General features: G+C 43.4%; 1 protein-coding gene across 1 annotated transcript in view; it reads left to right on the forward strand.

Annotated features, from left to right (window-relative positions):
• The first annotated feature begins 369 nt into the window (after nt 1-369).
• chl1b (cell adhesion molecule L1-like b) overlaps nt 370-26,075 on the forward strand; it is a 62,459-nt gene continuing 36,753 nt past the window's right edge. The window contains exon 1 of the mRNA XM_008281353.1: nt 370-523. The gene's annotated coding sequence lies outside the window, so the exon portion shown is untranslated. The remainder of the gene's footprint in view (nt 524-26,075) is intronic.

Below are 26,075 nucleotides of genomic sequence, written 5' to 3' on the forward strand. Positions count from 1 at the left end.
ACACATATATTATTTCCTCTGATCCCGTGTGTGAGCAGCAGCAGCATCCCTCCACTCAGCCTCCTCCCAGTGAAACCTGCTCGCTCCGGGAATAATGTCCGTCAGCGCTGGGAGGGAGGTGGGGGGAGCTGGGGGCAGCTTCACCCCGGTCACAACGTGGGGAAGTTGCGCACGGTTTTTCTGCGTTGCCATGGGGTTCTGTGAAACCTATTGACTGCGATAGGCTCTTTTCTTTGAGTCTGTCTTTGTGGTGGAGGAGGAGGAGGAAAGAAACCGCTATTACTTTTTTTTTTCTCCTTACAGAGGAGGAGGAGGGAGCGATAGTAGCATCCAAGGGAGGAGGAGGAGGAGGAGGAGGAGGAGGAAGAGGGGAGGCTCTCCGGTTCAGACCAACTGCGAGGCGAAGCGGCGTTACGTTCCCAGTTAAACCTCCCTCTGCCCTCTTCTTCCAGCGGTGGAGGAGGAAAAAAAAAGAAATTCAACTTTTGTGAACGGCTGCCACGACATGAGTTGCACCTGAGGGGTGAGTTTATTTTTTATTATTTTCGTCTGAGAGAGAGAAAGAGGAAAAAAATGTTCGTTGTTAGTTGTTGCACTTGTTAGAAATGTTAGCTAGCTTTGGACGCTAATAAGAGCAGCCACCTGCACGGACTCCTCAAGGCAGGTGGGGTTTTAAATTTAAAAATTATATTAGTAAAAATAACAAATATGTAAGGGGGGGAAAGAGAGAGATAGAGAGATTTTTGTGCTGGGAGACTGTTGTCACGACTGCTTCTGTAATATTCTCAGGTGTTCATGAGTGGAATAATAAGTAGAGTTTAGGTTTAACCTAGCTTAACAAGCTACAAGCTAGCTTTAATTTACACCTTTTATCACCTTTAGGGATATTAAAGCCACACTGAGATTAAAAGTTATTTTTTTTCCTGCCTGGACATCACACTGTGCTGTCTTTCATATTTTTTACCAGCCCAAACCACACCACTGGCTCCCATGCTGAACACTGAACCGCAGAACTGAATCATACCTCTGATGAACAGCATTATCCCCCAATAAATGCACTTTAGTGTTGCATTTGATGTGACAGGTTCAGGGAGGTAGTTGTGTAGAGAGTAGAGGGAAAATCAAACATGCTTGTTGCTGGAAATATATATTGTGTTTAGAGGAAGTACATGTGCCATTTCAGCAGATTTATTCTGGTGCTGTGAAAAGGTATCACATGGCACTGGAGGCAATCTTGAAAGTCTGAGAAAGGTTGGAAAAAAAAACAAAATGCCCATGGATGGTTTCTTTAATCCACGCTTAAGGAAATTGCTCCTCATTACATGCATTGATGATGAAGCATGTCACAACGTTGGAATGACTGATGAGTCTTAAATCTGTGTGATTAAAATCGCATTAAAATCAGAGGATAGGTGTTGTCTGTTTCCTAATTGACGGGGATGTGGATGGAACATTTGTTGCTTGTGCGTTTGTTGCATTTATAAACCGGCGCGTGCTTGACACAGTGATTCCCTCAGTATGAATATTTACAGGGTATGCAAATGCATCGCACACTGCGTGGTGGAGGTGCTGCAAATTCAAATGTTGGTTTCCTCTCACTGTTGTTTTGTGGCGTCTCATTACGGATGATGCCTTTGAGGGAATCCCAGGAAACATAGAAGTGCTCCACAGTTTATCCATAATTTGATATTTGTATTCCTTTTGATGCTTTTCTCGTATTGTTGGCAACAACAATCGGCTTGGCCTATATTGTTTGTAACGCAGTTTGTGGCACATTTTCCCAGAAAATATTGCAGTGAACATGCTGCCGCTACCACTTTCGCTTGGTCTCGTCATAGAACAAGTAGCACTGCTGCTTGCTTGGTGTTAAACACAAAGACCTTGTGAAGGTCAGACTCCCATCAGTGAGTTTAATCATCTCGCGCTACAGATCCTATTTATGTTTGTCCCCTGTTCATCCCAGCAGGCCGTGTTAAGAGCGAGGTTCAACAGCGCTCATAGCCAGAATTATCACACATCAGGTAAGTTGCCTGAATTTAATTTCTAGGCCAAAGACAAGAGCCTCTAATGGCACTTGTCATCACACGTGGTCCCCAGCCTCTCTGTATTCAGGGCAGTGGTGCTTTGTGTCCAGAAGTAGGTCGAATGCTTCTCACCAAACAATTTGAACGAGAGCCAGTAATTGGACAAGCAAAGTGTCGACCATCTCCCAGCCGGTCCATGTCAGCCAACCCTCCCACCACTTAATATGCAGCTCCAACCTGGCGCATTTCATGGACCTTTTTCATCCTTTTAATCATTTAGATTACAAAATGCAGCACACAGAGCATCCTTTGTGGCTGCGGACACACTCGCTCCTAATACGTTAATGGCTCGCACACTCAGCTGACTGTGAGTTTACAACGAATGTCGGCTCGTATGGCGAGAACCAGCCGCTTACTACTATGGATCAAACTTCCACCTGCAGGATGGTATCCGGCTCTCTTTGCTGCACGCAGACTGAATGAATGACAAAAACACATGAGCTGCGTCGTTTTCATCTTTTGCTCGCGCGCCGCAAAACTGGCAGCGTTTTCAGAGGCAGGAAGTGCATTGAAGATGTGAAAGAGCGAGGCGGGCTGTGATTTTGTCTTTACCTGTTCATACAGGTGTGTGTTTGCCTCGCAGCAGAGAGGTGTGTGTGAGCATGGCATGTTAGTGCACCCACTGTATTGTCCTATGTACAGAATGAGAGAAAGAAGAGGGGGAGTGAAAAAGAGAAAGGAACAGAGAGGCTTTTTTTCTCCGTGGCCTCCCTGTGTACACCTGGCATTTAACAGAGCAGACTGAGAGGTGTGTGTGTTGAGATGCTGTGTGACCGAGGCGCCGGGCCACAGTGATATGTGGGTGTAAGCTGAGCCAGGAAAGACTATGTTTTCCAGATTTGATTTAGCAGGTTTAGTATCTGGTACATTCTGTCTGTTATTTCGTGCATAAAAAAAAAAAACACTTTAAAATGTTTTCCCCTCCCTTGTCTGCAGTCGATGCATCTCTTATCAGCATCAGAAATGTAATTTGAGGTTATAATTCAGCCTGTTGGATGGAATCTGGAGTATCAGATGGCTATTAGAGATTAGCGACAACGGCCTGACAGCAGCGAGCAGGAGTGAATTGCTGTGTCAGACTAATTGTCCATTTAAGCTGCCCTGTTATCACCTTATCTAGAATGCGCCGCTGCTGGTGATGCAAAAATAAAAAAGTGATCTCCGGGAAGGAGTCGCAGCTCCAGCAGGCCGATCGGTGGATATAATGTGCAAACCTAAACTGTGATAATGGCAAACATTGCACTGATACCTGGCGGTGTTGAAGATGTTCGAGTATGTTTTCCAGAGTGGCTGGCAGACGCGTTGAGAGGGTGTGGAGCCTAGCAAGTACCCAGGCCCCCTAATTGAGGTTCAGCTCAGGCTCCAGCACTACAAGCAATTACAGTGACGACTGGTGCTCCCTGTGCTGCAGGCAGAGTTGAGAGTGCTGCAGCATAACCGTACCTGAGCCCTCCTCTTTCATGTTTGTCACCGGTGACAGCCGGAAAAGGCACATTCCAGCCAGTGTGCTCTGGAAATGTGTTTGGTTACATGAAATATTCATTTCCTTGCCTGCTCTCTGGCAATGTTCGTATTTATTTACCAGATTTTTTATGATACCTGTGACGGCTTCAGAGAGGAGATAGCGAAGGGGAGGGAAATGATTTCCTGCATGCAGCCTTCTGACAGGGAATGAAGGGGGAGCGGCGGGGGGAAGATAAGAGGTGCTGATCATCAGTATCGAGGTTTATTTGTTATTTAACAGGCCACTGCATCATTAACACCACTGGGTGAACGTGATCGATGGCTTCTTGCGCCGCACGGACGATTAATCAGTAAAGTTAATACTCAAGGACAAGCCTGCGCCGAGGTCAGTGTTATCTGGGATGTTCAGCGCTCCTCTTCTAGAAGGAGGGGAAAAGAGGTCAGCAGCCTGGCGATGTGCTACGTGCACGTCTGAAGGTATAGTTTGGCTCGTCATTGTCCTTTCTCTGTGGCCCCGAGGCTGTTTTTGTTCAGATATGGAGCATTTTTATCCAGACATATTGTTATTTTGCTGCCAGCTACAGAGCTCGCAAAGCCTTTCATGTCTTTCATAATGTTTTGTGTATACATGTCATCATTCAGAAAAATTGCGAACGTTATTGTTGCGTCCAAGCGACAATGTTTCCACGCGTCTTTCCACTTGTTGTGCTATTATCCTCACCTCCAGGCTCGTCTGCGGACGTGTTTTTCATGGGAATTTTCTCCTGAATTCAGCGCGACGACAGTGATATGTAGGGTTATTCTCCCTCGTCTGGGTTTCGAATTGTAATTTTTATGTTTAATTAATCATCTTAGATTAGGCTCACATGAAAACCATAACCAATAATGAGAACCAATAAGGGGATGTTTTATGAGAGGAATTCTAATCCCGCCGTGCCTCGCTGTCAGCTTCAAACTCATTTTCCAATCACATTGTCCCGGTTTGTGCCTGCCTGCTCCGATTTATAATGCCACAGTGGAATCGGCGGGTACACATCCTCTAAATTCAGTGTTTATGTTTAAAAAGCTCGGTGAAAAGGGCAACACGACCATAAGATTCTCAGAGGAACAACAAACACGACAGATATGCCTCAAAGAGTAAGAAGTTATTGCCCTTAAGTCACCGGGACACAGGGATGATTTCCATTTCAATTGCAGGCTCAATTTGGGATAACTCATGCATACAGAGGTAAGACGAACAAAGAGCATAGAAATAAAAGTGACAAATGTAGAGAATGGAACAGAGGAGCCTGGTATCATTGGCTTTGTGTCCCATGAAGGGTATTGTGCGCGGCTGCATGGATAAGGTTACAAGGGGACCCTTGGGACGTGAAAGTGAAGGGCACCGAGGATGAGGGAGGACACATTTGACAGGCAGGGGACACAGAGGACGTTTCGGGACAGGAAGGAAACAAGCTTCACAATATGACTCTGTGATGTTTCACAGTAAATCTGTCCAAATTGCTTCTCCCAATTTCCCACACCTCAAATTACTTGTTTCGTCCAAGCAACTGTCCAAAAACAAATCTCATTCTGTTCACAGCGGCAGACTCATATTTGGGAGACCGGAGCCAACATATGCTTTGCATTTTGACTCAATAAATTATGTAGATCTTAATGTGGACTCAAAGTTTTCTGGCAGTTGCTCAATTGAGTATATTTCCTCTAACATAATTTACACAAGTATTGAATTACACTTGCCTCCCAAACTAACAGTTCCTTTCTTTGTTGTCATGATGTCGTGGTCGCACCACTAATATAACGAAAATATCTGCTTTGTCAATGCATTTGAGAGATGCGGCTCTTTTTGTAATGTTAAAAAAGGGCTCTGTACGAATGGCAAGAATGCAGCCAGAGTTTACGACCGTGCTGGTGGTTTATTTAGGCACAGCACTACTTTGAGCTCAACGGTGACAATGCTAGCATGCTGGTTTACTGATATTGCCCTAATATATTGTGTTAGCAGGCTAACACTTGCTAATTAGCACTAAACATCTTGAGGTAATCAAGTTGAAGGGAATGTTGTTAAACAGTTTAAATGAGGGCAGAGCTGAATAAAAAGGGATTCCCAAAGTTGTACATAACGACAGACACCTCCCTTTGCTCTCTGTTTTTGAAAATCACAATTTACCTTTTCACCATGTAAAAGTTTAAAAACAATGACACATTCAGGTCCATGTTTTCATGCCTTGCTTCAAATTCACAAATAATCACAGTCAGAAATGTGATGCGGTTCTGTCCAAGTGTGTGCTTGATCATTAGTATGAGATAATGTGTCCCCTAAATGCTGCAGGAGTCTGTCCAGAAGTAGGTGAGTAATATGTGTCTGTGCGACAGGGTCCGCTGTGAAGGCAGCGGTGCTCTATGTCCAGATGCTTCCCCCGGGACCTAATTACATGGTGTCGGGCTCCGGTGGGTACTGTAAGTGGACTGTTGGGAGCCCCACACCAGTGCAGCAGTAGGTATGTTGATTTGGTGTGAACATGCGAGTCCCGCGTCTGCTCTGCATATTAAGAGCCTGTTTACTGGCCCATTGAGGCCTCGAGTCAAGCACAGCAGTATCCAAATGAGAGATTAGAGAGCAGATGAAACACGATTAGAATCATGAAACGAAAAGGTTGAGCTGAGTTGTCAATTTGCTAAGTGGGCTAACACATGAGCAAAACTGTTAAATCCTGTTTTTTTTTTTTCTCCATCCATAATCCATTTGTCCCAAATTGTCATTTAGGTTTGAGAAGACCTAATCTTTTCATCCTAATGGGGATACAAGGTTTTTATAGACCTTTTCACAGTGTTATATTTTGAATATAATTGGCTCGTCCTGCGGCGTTGTTCTGTTACTGGCTGCCAGGCACACTATTGCAGTAGCAAGTTGTGATAGTTTTAAAAAACTCTTTGCATTGTCCTTAAAGATTCTCAACAAAGAGCCAGAGCTCAGCATGACTACTTCTTAATGTACTCACCCCTAGACAGAGCAAATGTTGAGTGAAAGAATCTTGCCAAGCTGGTACGAATCCAAATTAATTCATCAGCTTGGGGGAGCTCTGATTTCCATTTTTACAAGTGTGACCCGTCGACCACCAGCTATGAACCACAGACCTTCTTGACCTCATTATTTTTATGGCTCCAAATTTTTTTTGGGGTAGGGGGGGTAGAAACCAAGACTTCTCGCAGAGCACGCTTTTATGGGCTCGTATCGGATTGCAAACGATCTCACCTTGTAACATTTTCTGTGGTTTACAGTCGACTTGTAATGAGCATCGGGGGATAATTTGCAAGCAAAATGAGACCAGTCCCGAGGTCTCATTCTGGTTAGGTAGAGCTATTAGGATGTTGAGACTTAAAGAAAATAGCGTGGTGCTAAATTACTAACATTTTACTCAGGAACTGACTCACTGGGTGACACAAGAGGGCAGTGGTAGGGGTAAATACTGCTTAATTGCATTAGCTAATCAGTGCTATGCAGACTTTCCACCGCACAACTACTAGAGTGTAGTGCTCATTATGAAATGCCAACCAGATTAGCATCCACTATAATTGGAATTATTTTCCTTTTAGAAAAAAAAAAAAAAGGCTGTAAACAGTGTAATGTAGACGCTTGGATTTCCTGGAAGACAGTAGAGTTGGTAGATCACCACTCACTTTGTTTAATGAACCTTTGCAGTATAATAGAACATCTAGTAAGTAAATAGATTCAACAGTTAGTTTTACCAGAAGCTCTTCTTACAGAGCTTTCAATGTTTTTTCCTTGAAATAGCTTCCATGCTTTGTTCCTTTACAGAAATACAGCTGTAGGGTCTTTCTGTTGGCCATGATCCCACGAGGGAGAAAATATTGTATTTTTGTGCATCGAGTGCTGCGTGAACTGTGAATTTGTTCAGCACAGAAGGGAAAATACAGACTATCTATAATTAACTAGTCCAGTAAAGTTAACAAACCTGAGACTACCGATGACATTGTTCTGTCACAGAGGCGTGATTAACAGCTACATGCTAATTTACCACGGTGGAGAACTGCACATACTTTTTGGAAAGAAACAGATGTTTGTTTCAGATTAATCCCATTGATGTTAAGAGGAACAAATACTTTATAGATGAAAATAGTGCCCCGCAGCCCAGTAATTAGTTGTTTTGGCTTCCTCTGCCTACATTCGTCATTGTGGAATCCTCTTATCGGGGGTTGCACTTGTGTTACTCTACCTAATAAATTGTTGTAGGTTTAAACCCTACTTTGCTCACGAGAGATTAATGAAGAGCTGATGAAAATGTCAAAACAGCACCAACAATCTGAGCTAAATCTGGGTTGGTGTTTATTAACGTTCCGCCGGCTCGGGTCAGGTTAAAACCGAACCCACGTCGGTCTGAGCCGGAATATTTTTCAGCTCTATGAAAATTCGTCAGTGTGTGTATGAGCAAACTCTGCGCCGCTTCAGTGTGAGTGCTTTGCCAATTTGAAATGGCTTAAAGGCTTCAAGCAAGGGCTTTGAGAAACAAAAACAGATCAATAGAGGTGATCCTAGTGAAATCCGGCTTTGATATCCTGGGCTTCAGCCTGGAAATGCTCCCATCAGTCTTTGTGTGACATGAAACATGGGCTTTCTTTCTTTTTTTTGTGTGTCTGGATGAATGCTCGTTCCTCTGTGGCTTTCTGCTGACCCTTCCGGTTTCCTGCGGTGTGTCATAAGCCAGAGGCAGTGTGTCATCTTCAACATCTGGGTGGGCTTCGGTTGCGCGATTCACCTTCAGCACCACAGCTCCTTGAAACACAGTACTCCAGGCAGTGTGTGTTGTCTTAAACACTGACATTTGCATTTAAATTGACTTCATGCCGGCGTGATTTATTTTCTTGAGAGAGTGACAGAGTTTTGTCGACGGCTTTGCCTCTAATTCTCTTGCATCTGCCACAAGTGTGATAACCGCGGCAGGATTATTATTCAGTGACATCGGGGTCTTAACTTTGTTTCATGGAACGCCATAGCTGCACACCAGCCACAGACCACTTGTTCCTCACAAATTCTCATGAAACTAGGTTTTAAATTCTAGTCAGTCATGCGTGGTGGCTTTTCTCATGGATTAATTGTAATACAGGAAAAAAGTATGTCTTCACATTGGGGAGAAAATTGAACTCTGAATGGTCTTCCTGTGAATTTGTTCGATTTCTTAGACAAAGTCAAAGCTCTGTTTGATGGAGTTTTTGTGGGACTTGTTCAACGCTTCACTTCAGACTGATGTGTTTTTGTGCATTTCCTGCACGTGTTCTTGTGCCAAAATGTGTTTTGTTATCCTCAGATGCTCCACCGAAAGGGAGCAACACCTGTTTAGCGTTTGCTTTCAGCTAAAAAATACGTGCATTAATCTGGAGCTCTTTGAAGTCATGTTGATGTCACCTCTCTTGATTTATCCACCTTACAAAAATAGTCAAACAAGAGACTGCCAGCTCTGCAGGGGTCATGGTAATTCAGGGGGCCACGGCGTTCACGGGATGACAGTTTGACGCAGGATGTTCGCAGGGATCACCGCGGAAAGTGAATATAATTGACACTATTAGCCTTCAGGTCTGTCAGTTTGCTGACAGTTGACGAGTTCTCGAGTGTCTTCCCTTCACTGCAGACAATAAATTCACACCTCCTGTTTTTAAACCATTTTACACCTCAGTAATCCCCTTCTAAACAGCTACTTGCCCCAGCTGAGCCACAGTTTGAACCCTCTGTAATGGATTCATGATAATCTGTGAATCCCAGGCCAACGCACCATCACGAAAGGCGGTCTACAGGTCTGATTCCCCCAGAGTGCGTACGCTTGCCTTCTTGCTGAACTGGTGCCGTATAGGCCCCTCGGCTCCGCTGTGTGGTGTAATTCACCTGCTGTTGAAACATTTGGATCGTATCCCTGAGCGGTGAGCAGCCCCCAGGTTCCCCATTCGCAGTCAAACTAAAGTTACAGATGGCTTCGCTTCTTCCTGTGGCGTCGGCATTGGAAGAGGTGCCGAGAGTTTGAAGGTTAAAGGCAGGTCTTCTTCTGTTGTTCCGTGTCGAATGCCGTTACTAACACACTGAGGCCTCCTTAATACTTGAGCTGCCTTTTTTTTTTTTTCTCCACCACCTGCAGAGCGATGGGGTTTTTAGCCGGGGTCGAAAGTGTGCCAGAAACACTGCTATTAACCCTATGTATTGTGTCTTTCTATGAAGGGCAGTCCACTGGCAGACTCTTCCCCCCCTTGCTCATAATAGAACCGGCTGCATTCCTTCCAGTGAGCACGGACATAGTTTGCTGGCTCTCAAAGAACCTTCATGCAGATTTTTTTTCTGCGGCAGTTGGGCGCTCTTTTCTTCTTCCCCTCGTTTTTCAACCCTGTTTAGACCAAAGCTGCTCCTCCTCGTATTGTTTCAGCTATCTCAGTCATGAAGTAAACAACATCCTTCCCTCTCACTCGCTATACAACCGGAGTGTAAAGAACTGTTCAAACAGAACGGAAAAACAATGAGTCTTCTCAAGGGTGTGTAGGAGTGTGTCTTAACTTCACAAAGAGAGACTGATGCTCGGCTTGTACGTTGACAGAGGCATGTTAGCATCACAGTGAGGAGAGGAGGATTTTCTAGCAATCACAGCAGTCTTATTTTGATCCGCCGCTTCACAGAGATGTAAAGCACCACAGAGACGCTTGTTGCACTTCCATGTGCGATAGCATAAAGATAATACCGTTAGTGATAGCAACCCTTCTGGGAAAATAAAATAAAATCAGATGCTTCATTGGTGCCACTCAAAAAAAAAACTGTTACAAATCAATTTTCTTTTTTCTGAACTCGAGCTTAGTTGATTGCTTATCTCACAATATTTGCCTGGAAGTTGTACACATTGATCATAGCTAGCGGTGGAGCTGTAATTTAAATTCTCAATGTGATACTGTAACACAGATGGGGGGAACAGCTGTTATTGAATGAATTAGTCCAAAAAATGTTAAAATAATCAACCAGGCCTGGACCCTACTACATCATTTAGTGACTGCATGCTTACTACCCCCAGACAGACGGAAAAAGAGAACGCTCAATATGTGGCATGAGTAATGGATAGTCATCGTCTGCGTGGTGATTCATGTTGTATGTAGCTCGAGGAGCATACAGCGACTGAGTGTGTGTGTCTGTCTATTGACAGTAAAGTCACGTCAGTCCGTCTCTTTTTTGTGAATTCTGAAATGGAGGCCAATACTGATCAAGCCGACCGTAAGCGTAGCTTCTAGGTGTGTGATTCCATTACGATGCTCAGAACTCACACTGGCTCCAAAAGGAACTAGAAGAGGGTGGAGGGGAGGGGATTTGTTTTGCTCGATACGTGGCGAAAACGGTTCAAAAATGCTTTCCCACCCCACACAGCGACTGATTTATAAGACTGCGTGTCCCCCTTTTTCCTGCTGCTGTTAAAGCAGGAGGTGGGGGCTATTAAACCGATGTGTCGCTTTGCTTCTCCGTCACCGTCAGTAAACAGCACTCAGGTTGAAGGCTGGAGTTGACTACTGGAGTCCACTGCTTTGATTTGCCTAATTTGTAGATTTGCTTTTTCCTCACAGACGGCTTTCTTTTTATAACAAGAGCTTTTTTAGCCTGAACAGCGGTGTAAACAATTTACATGAAAGAAAGAGAGAACCAGAGGCAGGTTTTTTTTTTTTTTTAATCAAAGCTCTGTGTGCTTCAGCGCATCAAAAGGATATTGTTGTGAGCCATTTGGTTCCTGTCTTGACCCAGTAAATGCAGAAGAACTACTATCTACACAAGAGCATGTTAGGCAATCCTTCCCAGTCTTACCAGAGCCAGGAGCGCTGGTGCCCAGAATGCAGAGCACAGCAAGTCCACAGCCCATCATCATTAGAGCTGCACTGCTGTGGACACTAATGGCTGTCCCCGTTCTGCTGCCTCTGCACATTCAGAGGGCTCATCTGAGACTCGACAGTGTGAACACATGAATTAATTCAGAGGGCTGAATTCACTGTTCTTGTTCCCCGCTTTAAAACACGGCGCAAGACGTAGGAACCTTTTGTAGGGGAACAGCCACCACAAGTGCATTAGCGGTGATGTCCTTTTTTTTTTCTTCTACCGGCCCTTGAATCATCTAAGGAGGCTAATTGGGAAGCTTGTCCTCGTTTATCTTCATTTAAAGGCTGGAAAAGATGGCGTTGTTTACTTGTTTCAATATTGAGAAGGGGGGAAGGCGAGGAGGAGACAAACAGTGGTGGCAGTGTTAAAACTGGGGGATGGGGTTGGTGAAATTGATGTGCTGAGGATGTGCTCTCCCTGGACTCGCTCTAATTGTGTTTTAAGATTTCAAATCGCCAAATAAGCACCTTCAAATGGAAAGTACTGGAGCATCAGAAGGTGACGTTGTAAATCTGCTTGCATATTTCAGCGGAATGAGGATTTATTACCTATATTTCCCCATGAAGTGTTAAATGCAATATTTGGAAATCAATACAGGGTCATGACAGGGGACATTCATCAAGTTTGTTTATTTCTTCAGTGGTGGTGGTGAAAAGCTTTTTACATGGCCATCGTTTTCCAATTACACACAAAGGAGGACATAGCAGAACCCCCTTTCTGTTGTGTTTGCAGTGGCGGTATAGATTTTCAGCCATCCAAATGAACTCTTTAGAGCCTGCAGTCATCGCGCTTGGCCTGTTTGCCTGGTTTTTCGGCACAATCGTTCCCTTCTCCAAATACACCCTTTACAAATCATTAGGCTTTCACTGTACTGTAACTTTGTGCCTGAGAGCTTGCGGTAAATTCACCGTATATCATAGGTAGAATTAAATCAGCAGGGCTCCCTGTTGTCGCTGCCATTTAACAGGCTCTTTTGTTAGCTCTTATATATTTGTTTTATAATAAGATGCAGATAGATAGTGCAGGATTTCATTCCACCTAGTACGTGATTTATTTTTGACGTCTGACTCTAATGTGATTCTGGCAAATAGGGCATTACAGATTCTGTTTAGTCCAATGGCTGCACTCCGTCTTTACCTGATGACGATCAATACTTATATTCCATGAGATCGATTCCTCATACGGAGCTGAGGCTGGGGACCTCGGTGCTGCTCTGGGGTTGGTTCCTGCCAAAACCTGGGCTTCTGAAGCCAATTCGGCTAATGATTGTCAGGTGGAAAACGCTCTAACGACAGTATATCAGCTGATTTTTCTGTAGTGGTCACTTTCAGAGTAGTGACAATGACAGGAGTAGAACGGGCCACTTTTACAGATGAAAAATGTTCTCACTGTTCTTATCTGTGATATGCTGCTCTGTGTTCTCTGATGTACTCTGATACCAATCTGTCTTTGTTAAGCCAATATCCGCCACTAATATCAATCTGGCTCTAATTTTTGGTTTTAATCACATTATTGGGTTTTCTGGCCAATAAGGCTAATCACATTAGCCTTTCCAGATATATTGGCACTTGGCAAAGACAAAAACCAAAAACACATAATTAGGTTTCATGGCAGAAGGTTACAGTCACTCATCCGAGGTAGTTTTAAATGTGCAACCCTGTACGTTATGGTTTTTCTCTAAAACGTTTTTATACATGCTCGTTTTTTAAATTTTTTTATTATTAAGGTAGTGTAATACATACAGAATAATGCTCTACAGTAGCATTCTTTATCTTCTGATGCCACTTGCGGTTTCACATTTGCCAGCTTGAGCAGTGTACTGTATGTAGTTCACTTGGATTTTGATCAATTCTGTTTTTCAATAACCTTGTTCTGGATTAGCAACTGGGCACTCAGGCACCACAGACAACTGGTGATAGAGAATCAAAGGTGTCTGCTGAGAGGTGTACTCACGTTGCTAAGATGCAGCGTACTGACCATTGTTCATCGCCAGGCGCGGCCGAGGAAGATGCATTATGGATGAGATCGTCATTCCACATGTAACACATAAACCGTTGCAGGTTTGGAGATGAAAGCTGGGATGCTAGACAGCGAAGGGCCTGCCTCACTCTGACCACACATCCTGCTGTGACCGCAGCATGAGATAGAATCAGAGATCAATCAAAGCCTTCGTTAATGGAGCCAACTGCAGAGACGAATTCTTTTTGGTCTATTACCGGTTTCCTAAAAAGCAACATGGTGGAATCCATCAGGCACTTGTGTCTTCATGACATCTTACATCTGTAGACATGTGAAAAAAAGACCGGGTGCCAACTGAAGTGTAAATATTAACTTTTTGGATTCTGACATTCGTATTGGAAGACAAACTCTATCACAGATGGAAAAGGTCATAAATCAAGCACATTCTCTCATATTGACCTTTTCAGTTTGATCTAAATCCCCCTCAGTCACACACTAACCTGCTGGTAGAGCAAACAACATTTAGCATACAGCGCTTGTATTGTATGTTTCAAACGTTTACTTTGACAGGTTCTGGCAAATACGTGAAACTGCTAAGATGATATGTTACTGATTTTATTTAGCATATTACTGAATAAAAACAAAATGTTTTCGAGGAGAATCTACTGTCAAATGTTCTCTCCATGCTGTCCCAACTTCAAAATGTCCAAAACAGAGCAATTCCTAAACCTCCCTTTAATAGAGTCTTTCAGGGAGGCACAGGAAGAGGAACAAATGCCTCTATTCAGTCGCGTCCAAAATGCTAATGCCTCCGGCTCTTAACACGTTTATAAGGGTTCCCATGTCACGACATGGCATAGTCCAGCCCTAATGGTGGCTGTGGCTGAGGACTGCATGAAAAAGACAGACACATTACAGAACATGACAAATATGATAACAGGGCTGCTGGTTTCCTGGGAAACGGCTCATCTGAATCCCCCTTTGTCCTCATGGAAGATGCATGCAAACATGTTATGTCACACTGAAGATTGTAGTTTCCTTTCTTCGTGGAATCTTACATCACTGAAGCCTCTGTTAGGAGCAGAGCACTGACGCTGACATTTAAAATGTCTATAAAAAGTAACTGGCATCACATGGTTTGTTACCGTAACGGCACAGCACACAGCAGTGTAATCACGGGCTTTGTTGACGAGTTAAAAAGGAGAAAAGAGGTGATAAAGTTACCAGTGGCACAGGTGCTGTCATTGAACTTCTGGCTGGTCCACAGGGCTATACTGAATGTTCCACATGTAAATGATGGCAACACAAGTTTCTCTATTGGAGAAACTTTCTGCAAGCAAATAAATGAAGGTTAGGCAGGGTTTAGTGATTGCTTGAAAAAGTAATTATTTCTTATCTGTGTGGGTGCTGGAAGGCAGTCTGCAGCGCCAGGCTCCAGCCCACGGTCCCGTTTTGGATTGATATTATGTCAACCGCTCAAAAGGTAATTCTCAAATGACATTCTGGTCAACCTGTGGAACAGGTCCAGCGTTGTATTGATCAGCTCAAATGATTAGACAACAGAGTAAATCAAACCTCCCTCTCTCAGCCTTTAATTCCATTTTCAATATGTCATCGCATGATCCGACGCGTACTGCCGTTTGAAACAGAACCTGTTGACAAGATGAACATATTGAACTGTGGAGGAGATAAGGTAGAATCTCGCAAAACTGCGCTCCCAGTAGTGCTATTGATGTTGGGGAAAGAAAATACCGGGTAAACACTGGTGTAAAGGGAGTGTGCAATGCTAGGACAGCCATCAATACCACTTTTAACTACTTCTACATGCGGTGTCTTCCTCTAAACTGTGTTCCCATTTCCATACAGCTGTTTTTATGCACATCTGTTAGTTTACGTATTTTTTAAAATATATTTCTGGGCCATTTTATTATTTCGTTTATTTCTATGAATGTGCACTAAAATAGTTTAGACGTACCAATTCCTGTGAAAAGAACTCAGTATGCCTTTAAGTAGTGAGTTATTGAAGCCATTGAATATATATATATATATAAATGATTAATTACACTAAAGGTATTTGAGGTTTAAATAAATGTTAGTTTGTTAATTAAAAGCTCTTACTTGTCACCGTGTTACCCTTGAGCATTACAATTGCCATAGAAAAAGCCCACTTCTTGGTATTTGTTTTATTGAGATAGGCTACCCAAGTTTTGGTACTTATTCATCCTTTTTGCTACGGCTGCCTTTGTGAGCGTTACACACATAAATCAACATTATGTTTTGCAGATGTTCTAAAAAAAAATGGTTAAAATTTACAATGCATTTGGACAAAACAACAGCGGATGAAGAAGTTTGTGGATGTCAATAAGCCACATAGGAAGTGTTTTTCTTTAGGTGTACTATCAGATTTAAATCTACACACCTCCATTTATTCTGTTATTTTAATTACATTTGGCTGGTCAGAGTGTAGAAAATGATGAAAAAAAAATCACAAAAGTGCTTCCTCGTGCCTTTGTAATATAGATATTTATGAAATCAATGATAAGGACTGGTATTTCCCACCATGTCTAAAGGCTGCTACCCAGACACTCTTTGTTTGCTCTAATATTTGTCACTGTGCCATGAACAAATGGCCTGCCATTGGCCCCTGACAAAAATAAAAAAAATCACTTTTATCCTCCTATTGCTCAGACAGTGACACATCCTTTCTGATGATCCGCCTTTTGTTGTCATTGTTCCGCGGTTCTTTTCTCAGGTTGTTTGAGTGTACGCTGCGTCTTTACCTCCACCGCTTTTAATCTGTTGACATTATCAAAAGCATCAAAAGAAACACTGAGGTCACCGGTGCCTTTAAATCAACAATAACTCTTCACTTTTTTGTGCTGTTTGCCTTTGGATGGTCAGTCTTGAAGCCCACAATTGGCTGCGTGTTCCGTCATCGGTTAACCTGATTGTGGAGCGACCGGGAGATCAGCTGCACGGCCGGTTCTCCATCAGCCAACCTGTTAGTGGGCTGCACCGCAAACCACGAAACAAATCCATATTGAACCGGCGTATGTAGCAGCATGCGTGATGATAATACACCTCTTGCTTGTGCGGACGAGTCTATAGATGGAGATAGCGTGCCAACAGTAATGATTTTTAGCTCCATTTCGCTCCCTCAACCTGTCCCGTTTTAGGTTCGATTTTATGATTAAGCAAATTGGATTTTAGCCCACTCAGTGCTGATGCTCGACCGCAGCATGGCAGCTAAATGATGCTGCCCCCCATCAGCACTTGAACACACACTCACAACCTGAGGAAGCCAGTTTCCTTGTGCTCTAACCACTTGATGCCTCTTGAGACCTGAAAGAATCCCCTCTTTGCTCATTTGAAATCTAGAGCTTTCTATGGCTGTTACCGCTCAACCTCCCGCAGCTTAAACCTTAACACAGCATGCAGCGATGAAATGCATATTTGGCAAAGCGTTCAGTAATAGGACGTCAGGGCTTGATTTTTGTTGGATGCTGTGATTTGTCAAAACCAGCAAAAAAAAAAAGGATCCAAATGCAGCTTGAATAAAATGAATGTTTGGCAACTGGGAACATGAGAGCTGCAGTCAAGGTCAACACACATGACACAAATAAGTATTGATTGACCTACAGAGGGTGCTATAATTGTCTACTACAAACTCAGCATCACTGTGCTTTATTTATGAAACCGTGGTGTGCAGCATGCACATGTCTGGAACAGCTGGTTGTGTGTTAAAGGGAAGCAAGAGTTCATTTTTTTGATATTGTTGAAAATATCTTTTTAAAAAAAGTCTTGTTGCACCAATTACTGTTCTGATCTCGCTAATGTTGACTAAATTAAAGTAATATATTTGTGTTTTATTGAGCAAAAACATAGAGGTATATGTTTGTGTGAATACTAAAAAAGCACAGAAAGCTCTCATAAAAATATCTATATTCCCACTTTTTTTTACTTAAAGTGGATTTAAAAGATCTTCAAATCATGATGAAAGTCCGTTTTTATCTCTATACTGAGTAACACTGATAGGAAATTGAATTTCCATACCAGACATCAAGCTAAGGTACCAATTGGCATGATAATAAATGCCTCTGTGGGGGAAAAAAAAATAGCAGTTAGTTCTCCTCTGTGTGACTTTTACTACAACAAACAGCAGACCTCCACCCACTTGCAGAAAACACAAAGCGATATTCTGTCTTCAGGCAGAGCTTTTGATGTTAGCCTGACAAAGGCACCAACTCCAAAAGCCCCTTTCACTGGATTTTTTTTTTTTTTTAAATGCCCCATGTGTCCTTTCAAGTTGTGAAAAGATAACTTTCTGGGTGTGCCTTGTGTTTCAGTTTGAAGCAGGCATTTGTTTCATTTGTTTGAATATCCTTTCAAGCAGCAGCGGCTCTTAGAAAAATCGAAAGCTCATGATTTGGTGTCACTGTCAGTGCGGTTTGATGTCGAGCAGATATTTCGGCGCGGCCACAATGTCCCGCGGTTACATTTCCTGTTCTGTGATTTGTTCCACAGCGATGCCGTTCGACTTCACCGTTGTTGCACATAAATAGTAAAACAAAGGCGCAAACCTGCCATTTTCTCCCCTGGGAATGGAGGAATTTTGCCCCCCAGTCGCCAGGTGCTGCTTTATGCGCGTCCATAAATTTCTCAGGTAGCCTGTAATTTATGAAGCCGTCCATGTCATGCATGGGGTTATAGGCAAATGTCAGATCCTTGCACTTCCTCAACAGGCCCCCTCCAGACACGGTGAATAATTTATATAGATTTTAAGTTTTATAAGTCACTGCTACCCCGAGTCCCAGGTAGCCTGCACTGTGCCAGATTTTCCTGGAACATATGTAGCATAAAAAATAGAACTAGACACAGTTGAGTAGAAGCCATCAAATGAAGCCAGGAGGGGTTATTTGCATGGTAGTACAGTTCCCGGTGTACTTTGTAGAATTGTGCCTGTGGGCTACCACACCTGATGTTGGCTAATTGGCTATCAGGAGAGTCTGAGATTAATAGAGATACCGGTTTCCCACCAGTGCACTCTTCCCATGGTCGAAAGTAAAGGCAAGCAAAAAATGTGTGCTGTGTGAGGGGGTTGTCCTACACTGACTTATTTTTAGGTAGATATTGTAGAAGCAAGGATTTCCCTCGTGAAGGCAAAGTATCAAGATCAGGGGTGGGCAATCCTGGTCCTCCTGGTCATGTTTTAGATGTTTCCCTCTTCCCAACACGCCTGATTTAAATCATCAGGATCGTTATCAGGCGTCTGCAGAGCTCAATGATGAGCTGATCATTTGAATCGGGTGTGTTGGGAAGAGGGAAACATCTAAAACATGCAGGACTGTGGCCCTCGAGGACCAGGATTGCCCACCCCTGATCTAGACAGTTTAGTCGGGCCCCACACACTGAAGTGGTGTTCTTTTTATGTGTAAACCAGGATTGAAAAGTGGTGCAGCCAGCCTATTGACAAGCACGTCTTTGTAAAAACATACACGCCCTCAAAAGCCACAACCCTCCCCCCCCTTCACACAGACAGACATCTTTAATTCGTCTCAAATATTGGTCCTGCCTCCTCGACTCTTGCTGCGCGTCCATGTGAGACGGAGCCCACCAACATTTTCCACCGCAGGATTAGCCGTGTAGCGCGACGGGCTGCTCTGCCTCAGCGGTCCTGAAGGGCTGACCCCGAGGCGTATGTATGAAGAGGTGGCCAGCAGGGCTCTCCTTAAAAGGCTATTAGGTTCTTGCTGCTTATTATGAGTGGGCGTGTGACTAAATTATCTGTCCTGCTTTCCCTTGTCACAGGACTATAGGTGGAAAAAAAAGCCTATTTTCCGGAAATAATTAATCCTCCTTGTTGGCATAATAATATTTGGGAAGAGGACGTTGCTAGTGCCGTGCGTGTGTCTCTCGATGAACCCCTTTTTTTCCCTGACAGGTGGTGCTGCTGCTGCTGATGGAGTTGATCATCTTCTCATTTCTCTTCCTGCCTGCAGGACCTTTCCATTAAATTACAGCTGAGCTGCTCCTCTCTGGAGGAGAGGATTGGACTCAGGCTTGTGTGTGAGCAGGTCTCAGCATATGTGAGCGTATGCATGCGTGTATGTTTGCACACACACACAGTGCCAATGTGTGTGTGTGTGTGTGTGTGTGTGTGTGTGTGTGTGTGTGCTGATCCCTCCAACCATTTGGACGGCTGAGTGTCCAGGGTGTATCTCGCAGCAGAGCCAAACCCGGTTACCATGCCTACACATTTCGCTGAGAGACACCGCGTTTATCTTAATGAATTCATTTTCAAGCTTATGTTTGCCTGCGTATTCTCTGTCAGCTGTGTACACACTCTAAATAGTTGTGGAGTAGAGGCCTTTTCCTTTGCTAAAAGTGACCTGGGGGAAATAGCTTATTGATTCTTGGGGGGGAAACATGATTAAATTGAGTTCGTGGTGGACACTTCATCTGAACTTGTCTACAGGAAGAGGCGATAAGAAAATGTAAGAGCCAGTCTGCTTTTGTCCTGATTCTGGTCTAGTATTAACTCTTTGATGCGCTTAAATTAATTCCTCGATTCATTTTTTTTTTTTTGAAATAGGTTCATATAATCTCGTTAACTTTACCTTTTAATTTTAAAAGGTTGCTATTCAATTTAGGTAATTTCAAAACTCTTGTAACGCTGAATAATTACTGTTAAAACTATTTTACTGAACTTTTAATGGCATAATTTTTGTGCCGTGCGAATGTTCTGCAAATTGTAATAATTCTTACAAATCAATTTATTCTTTTGTGCAGTTTTTTAAGAGAGAAAGTGTCCAAAGTCCTGTTTTGTTGCTTCCTGTAGGTGTTGTGCAGCCAGAGATGGAACAGACGTTGTTGTGCACATTGTGTTCAGTAGGTGTGCTAATCAGTGGTTGAGGTTCCCTGATCACTGCCATGATCGCTGAGTGCACCATCTGTGATGCTCTGACGGCCGGCAGTCTGGCTGAGAGAGCTGGATGACAGACTGATACCGTCTCTCTAGGTCCTCACAGTGCTGCTGTCAGCTCTGCCTTCACAATCTCATGTGAGTGTAACTTAACTTGAAAGACCTGGAGCCACTTAACACTTCCTCGCAGACACTTCTTAAGCTACAACGATTACAAAATTAAACATTAGATATAGTTCAGATAAACCGCAAAAACCACATAATACATTCAGCCCTCCTCAGATGTTTTTTTCTTTTTTTTTATTTATTTTCTCCCAGTTTTAAGATATCTGTTCTTTGATCAGTATCTTTGTAGGGTGCTGCGCCGAATATATCAGCTGTCAACAGGAATCTGGAAATAATTGGAGGGACTATTAAAGTGTCACAGATAATGGAGAATTGCACATAAATGTGGGTAATTTCATCGCTGGAATTTTGTCTGTTTTTCATTTGCAGTCACAGGTCATAAACACAACCAGTCACATCTCTGGCAACAATGGCCGGGTTCTGGCTGAGTTCAGAGAGAGTTACAGCATGTTTGCGATGGCATTCCCAAACTGTGACCTGAAATAAACGTAGAAGCATGCTCGCGTAGCCGCAACGCATCAACCCAAGAAAACTTTCAATGCTCAAGTGATCAGGATGAAGACGGGGCACCTGTTACCATGACAACGTGTAAAAAAAAAAGTCATACACATAAATGCATAGGTTTTCATATTGATTCAAAGTGCACAGAATACAGCACTTGGTATCAGCCAAAGGCAGGTTGCCCTGCTTCTATCTGCGAGTGCCAGGTTAGAGGCTTACTGACCGTTTTTGACAGACTGACTAACAGACGACTTTTTGGTGAAATGGGCCGTGTGCCCAAAGTTCAATTAAAAGCCTGACTCTGTGTGCAGCCAGCATATTTGCCAAATGGTGAGAAAAGTGTAAATCAGTCAACCAGATTGCGTTCTCAGCAATCTGGTTGTCCTTCAGGGATATTGATGGCGCTGCCTTAACTCATTTTTTTTAAAACTCCCTTTAATGCTACAGCGTTTATCTTATCCTGACAGGCTGAAGGAGATTTTTAGGTATCACATGAGCGTATGCTTTGGGAGCACGCAGCTAGATTTCGAGGTTTTAGTGGGGCCATGAACTGCTGGTGTAACCACCTGCATTTTTCTTTCTCTGCTTTCAAAGCAGCCGGTGGGGGTGCGATGTGGCTTTAGCTTTCAATGGGCCTGGTGTTGTTTTTACTTTCTTCTCATTCAACCTTGTCCTGCCCGGCGGGGGCAGCAGGTCAAGAGAGCATTATTTTAATTCCACCGACACGATACGGCTGCAGACCTCCATCTTGTAGCGGTCAGATAACGTTTAGCGATCGCTGCTTGAGACAGATAAGAGATGCGTCGTAAATTAAAGCCGCTGTACGCGTTTTCTGCGAGAGCATCTTATTTAAAATAAATTGAATTTCTGAATGACTCCTACTCATGTGAAGCGAGAGCGTATGACACACGATACGTCAGGTGCGGATGAGTCATGGAGACAGCAGAAGCTAAGCGAGTTATGTTTCTCAGATTTGCATGATCTTGCTTATACTTCCTCCTTGGCTCTCTTTACAGCATTTTAACAGTTGGTTCAAAGTGTGAATAAATGTTTGCCTTCTTGCCTCTGTAAGTCATGTCTAAATCAGCGAGTCAACTGGGCTGGAAGTGTGAATGAGCCGGAGTGTCGGAGAGAAAGGGGAAGAGGCTTTCCCCGGGGCAGTGCCCAGGACAATGTCAGGTTTGTCTGCCCCGAGTGCATGAACACTAAGCTTTTCGGAACTGGCAGCTCGCCCCGGTACCAACCCATCTCGCCCGGCTTCCAGAGCTGTCCAGCCCCGGAGCACTAAGCATTTGTGCAAAGTTCATAAGGCTTCCCTCTGTTTGTGTGGTCATAATGGACGCTCCATCCTGTTGTAGCTCAAAGAGTGCTTATGGGCTCTGAGGGCCTGGCGCTGGCGTTGCAAAGGCGTGTGAGTGTTCTCAGTTACTGACTTTGGCTGACTGCACTCATTATGAAAAGACCAGTGTCCCAGTGTCCCCCCATCCACACACACACACACACATTGCAGCTCAGAGTATCAGCATTTCCTTCAGAGTGTTCATCATTTGCCTTTTAAACCCAATCTGTTAAATGGAAACCTCAAGCCAGATAAGAAAAAACAAAAACCAGTCTGGTCACTTCAACACATTCACTGACAGATGAGGAGGAAAAAAACACTATGTTTTATTTAAGATACTTTTTATTCTATATTCGGACAATTAGCCCTTTAATCGTCGTACGAGGTTGAAATCCAGCAAAAGTAAAAATATTTAAACATCCCCATACGGAGCTGCTATATTACAAAATATGTCTGTCGAGCCCCATAAAGGTGCAGCGTCTCACCGTTTCTTAAGTGTCAGCAGTTGTTAGGACCGAGTGATAACAACCTTGTCATTTGTGGCTGCGTGTTCCGTAGAAGCAGCCATGCCTTGGGTTGGTTTTCTGCCGCAGTTACGACCCACATCAGCATAATTCAAGCATGACCCTCCTCCCCCCTTTCATTTTCTGCCTTTCTCCCCGTTAAAACCCACGTCTCTGACTAGGGTCCACACCATACATCATCCAGACTGGGGGGTTGCTTTCTCCCTTCCCCCTCGTGTGTCGTGGGAGAGAGAGACTGCCTTTTTTCTTTTTTTTTTTTTCTTGGGATGGTGGAAGGCTCTTATCGACAGTTTCAGCGGTCTCTGCACACTGAGCTTTCCCCTGACACGTCCCCCCAGCCTCCACTCGAGGCCATCTATGTGCTGGGCTTCTGCTCACCAGCGTGGAACAATCAGGTCCACTTGAATCTAGACAGAAACGAGGAAAAAAAAATGTGAAAATTCATCGGTCCTTTGGCCAATATGTGCATACTGTAGGAAGCTAAAACAGAGAGACGTTCCTCAAAGGCTCTAACAATGCCAGACTAATGCTGGGCGACAATCTCCAGCAGTATTAGCAATTAAGTAGATTGTCACTGGCTGACAGAAGAAGATTGCAGCAGGAGCAAAGCTCAACAGATTTTCACACAGCAGGCGATCTGTGCTCCCACCCAGGATACTGTTCGTATTCTTTCTACAGCTGATCATTACAAACAAACACTTTTCATTGAGCCTTCAGGTGCAGCAGACATCTTTCATGACGCTGAAGAGAGAGAGAGGGGGGGGACGGCTAAGATGGGACTAGCATTCCTCCACTCTCCTTTGTACACACCCGGTGAATAGCCTTCAGATCGGGCTTTGTGGGAATGATTGTCAGTGGCTTAATGAGCGTCTTTGCCAAGCTAAAGGCTTTGGCAACATATGTGACTACAGTGGCTCTTTTCGTCTCCAGCCCGCATGACACAACATAGAACAGGCTCGGCTCTCTCTGTTTTTACAGAAATAAGAGTTTTTGTTCTGGATGTTAATACCTGGAAAGGAATCGGTACAACTCTCATGGGGACCAGAACTGAGCATGAAGTAATATCTTGTAAGTACCCTGCTGTAGATGAGGATGTCTGTAAAGGTGTTGCAGAACATGCTGGTTAATGTTGTGGCCTTTCCACGTGCAGGAGATTGGATGGTCTAATTCATATGGTGAAGTGACTGTAGAATAAACAGGAAGGTGCTACATTATGGTGTAGTTTTCTTATGGGTTTGTCATTGTCAACTGTCAAGCATGAGCCAAATTATATCTGTGATTTTATGTACGTACTCTACAATTCAAAATAATAGTCACAGAAGAAATTAATAGTCATACAAACGGCAATGACTTCTTCTTCATAAGGCATTCCTGTCTCCTTTATTGAGATGCATCATTGACACACATGAGCCGTGGTAGAAGGTTGGAGCTGTACATATGGATGGCTGCCAGTTTGTTAACATTTTTATTATACATTGGCTTTTTGACTGAATGAATACATGCAGAGGTTAAAAAGATCACACATAACTTCAGCAACATTCTGATTATATATGCAAATTATTTTTAGCCATATTTCCACTGTGCACTGTTTTAACTTCAGGAAGTCTTCAACAGCACCGGGTCAAAAAGGCGACAGGCTCCAGATACAGTACACGCTGGTAGGATGATTCCAGGGCGCTCGCTAAACAAATACAGACTGTTTCCACGTTCCGCTTAAGCTCAGTCTGTCCCTCGCTTCTTGCCAAGGCAAGTTTACATCAAGCTGGCATAGAACAATTCCAGTAATGCCTTTTACACTGACCTCTAGGTGCATCACTGTAGACCTCTGATTAGTTTCCTTTACCACGCCATTCATCCATTCATTCATTCATTCATTGAGAAGAAGTGTTGTTCTTGGCAGCATCTCGCTTTCAGTACTTTAGTTCCTTAAAAGAAGTGTGTCCAAGGCCAGTCAGTCCTAATGAAGCTCAGAGCTCCAGTTTTTGATAAATGACAGATTGATGACACTTTTTTTTTTTTTTTAGACTTCTCTGTTCATACATTTTTTTTTTATTCTTGTGGCATTTATAGTTGATGAGCAGCCAGTGTAAATACTAAGATTCTGTCTTGTCATATTTGAAAATCTTAAATCTTGAGTGTCTGGTCTCGAGCTCATTCCATTCAATTTGTCTCAACACAACCTTGGCTCGACCCTATTAAGCGATGGAGAGGCGCAGCAACTGGGCCACATATCCGACAGCTGTGTCAAACAGCTTACCCACGGTAACGCTGTCCAGATGCCGCACTCCGGCACGGAACAGGAAATTCGAACGGTGAATTTCAGCGAGCAGAAAACCTCCCATTTCACAGGCTGGAATTATCACTTTTGACTGTATGTATATGAGACACCTGAAGGGATTAAAAAACGGATGAAGCAGCAAAGGTGTTTCTATAAAAATGTAGTTTTCCTGCCACTGTAGGGACATCAAAAATTCCTAGTTGTTGGCAGAAATAAATTGCTTCGGGGGTCTGGTGGAGGTAAGGATTTGGGATATAAGAGCCATCGATCATGTCTTGCTTTGGCACAGTTTCATCTGGGGAAATTGCCAGCATCAGTCAGAAGAAGTGAATGAATGTGGAGGGGACCACGCTGTGTTAGTTCACACAAAATAATATTCCAGTCCCTGCAGTCCAACTTGCGAATTCATCTCTCTGCCGGCTACTCAGCGAGGATCACACGCTAATGTGATTATTGTCCTGGGCAAGGGGGCACTCTCTTCAAAGAGAGGGAGATCAGAGGGAAAAGAGGGGAGGAAAAAAAAAAAAAGGCTGTAAGCTGTGATGCACACAGGTGCAGAGCATTTTTTAAAAACCTTTTCTTTTGCTTTAAACATATTAACAGGTCAGTGTAAGGACTATCTGCTATGTGATTTTAGCATAAATAGCACACGCATTCTGCATGATTTATGATCATGGCACGTGACACGCTCTGGCGATCAGTTTAAGTGTTTTCATTAGACGTATAAATTATGCAACGGGCTATAATTAAAAGTCATAATCCGAAGCAGGAATAAGGTTAAGCTTCTACTGTATATGAGGACTAGTGAAGGTTATGCTCCATGTATTTTTTTTTTATTCCTATTTTGTTTCAACATTAAAAGCAGCCCTTCATATTTTACTGAGACAAACTGCTTTCAGACACACAAAAGAGCAGCTAATTAGAGGCTGGGGGGAATCTTGATGCTCTTTTGTTCATAAAAATAAAAGAACA

Source organism: Stegastes partitus, unplaced genomic scaffold, assembly GCF_000690725.1.
Source record: "Stegastes partitus isolate 25-593 unplaced genomic scaffold, Stegastes_partitus-1.0.2 Scaffold231, whole genome shotgun sequence".
Taxonomy (NCBI): domain Eukaryota; kingdom Metazoa; phylum Chordata; class Actinopteri; family Pomacentridae; genus Stegastes; species Stegastes partitus.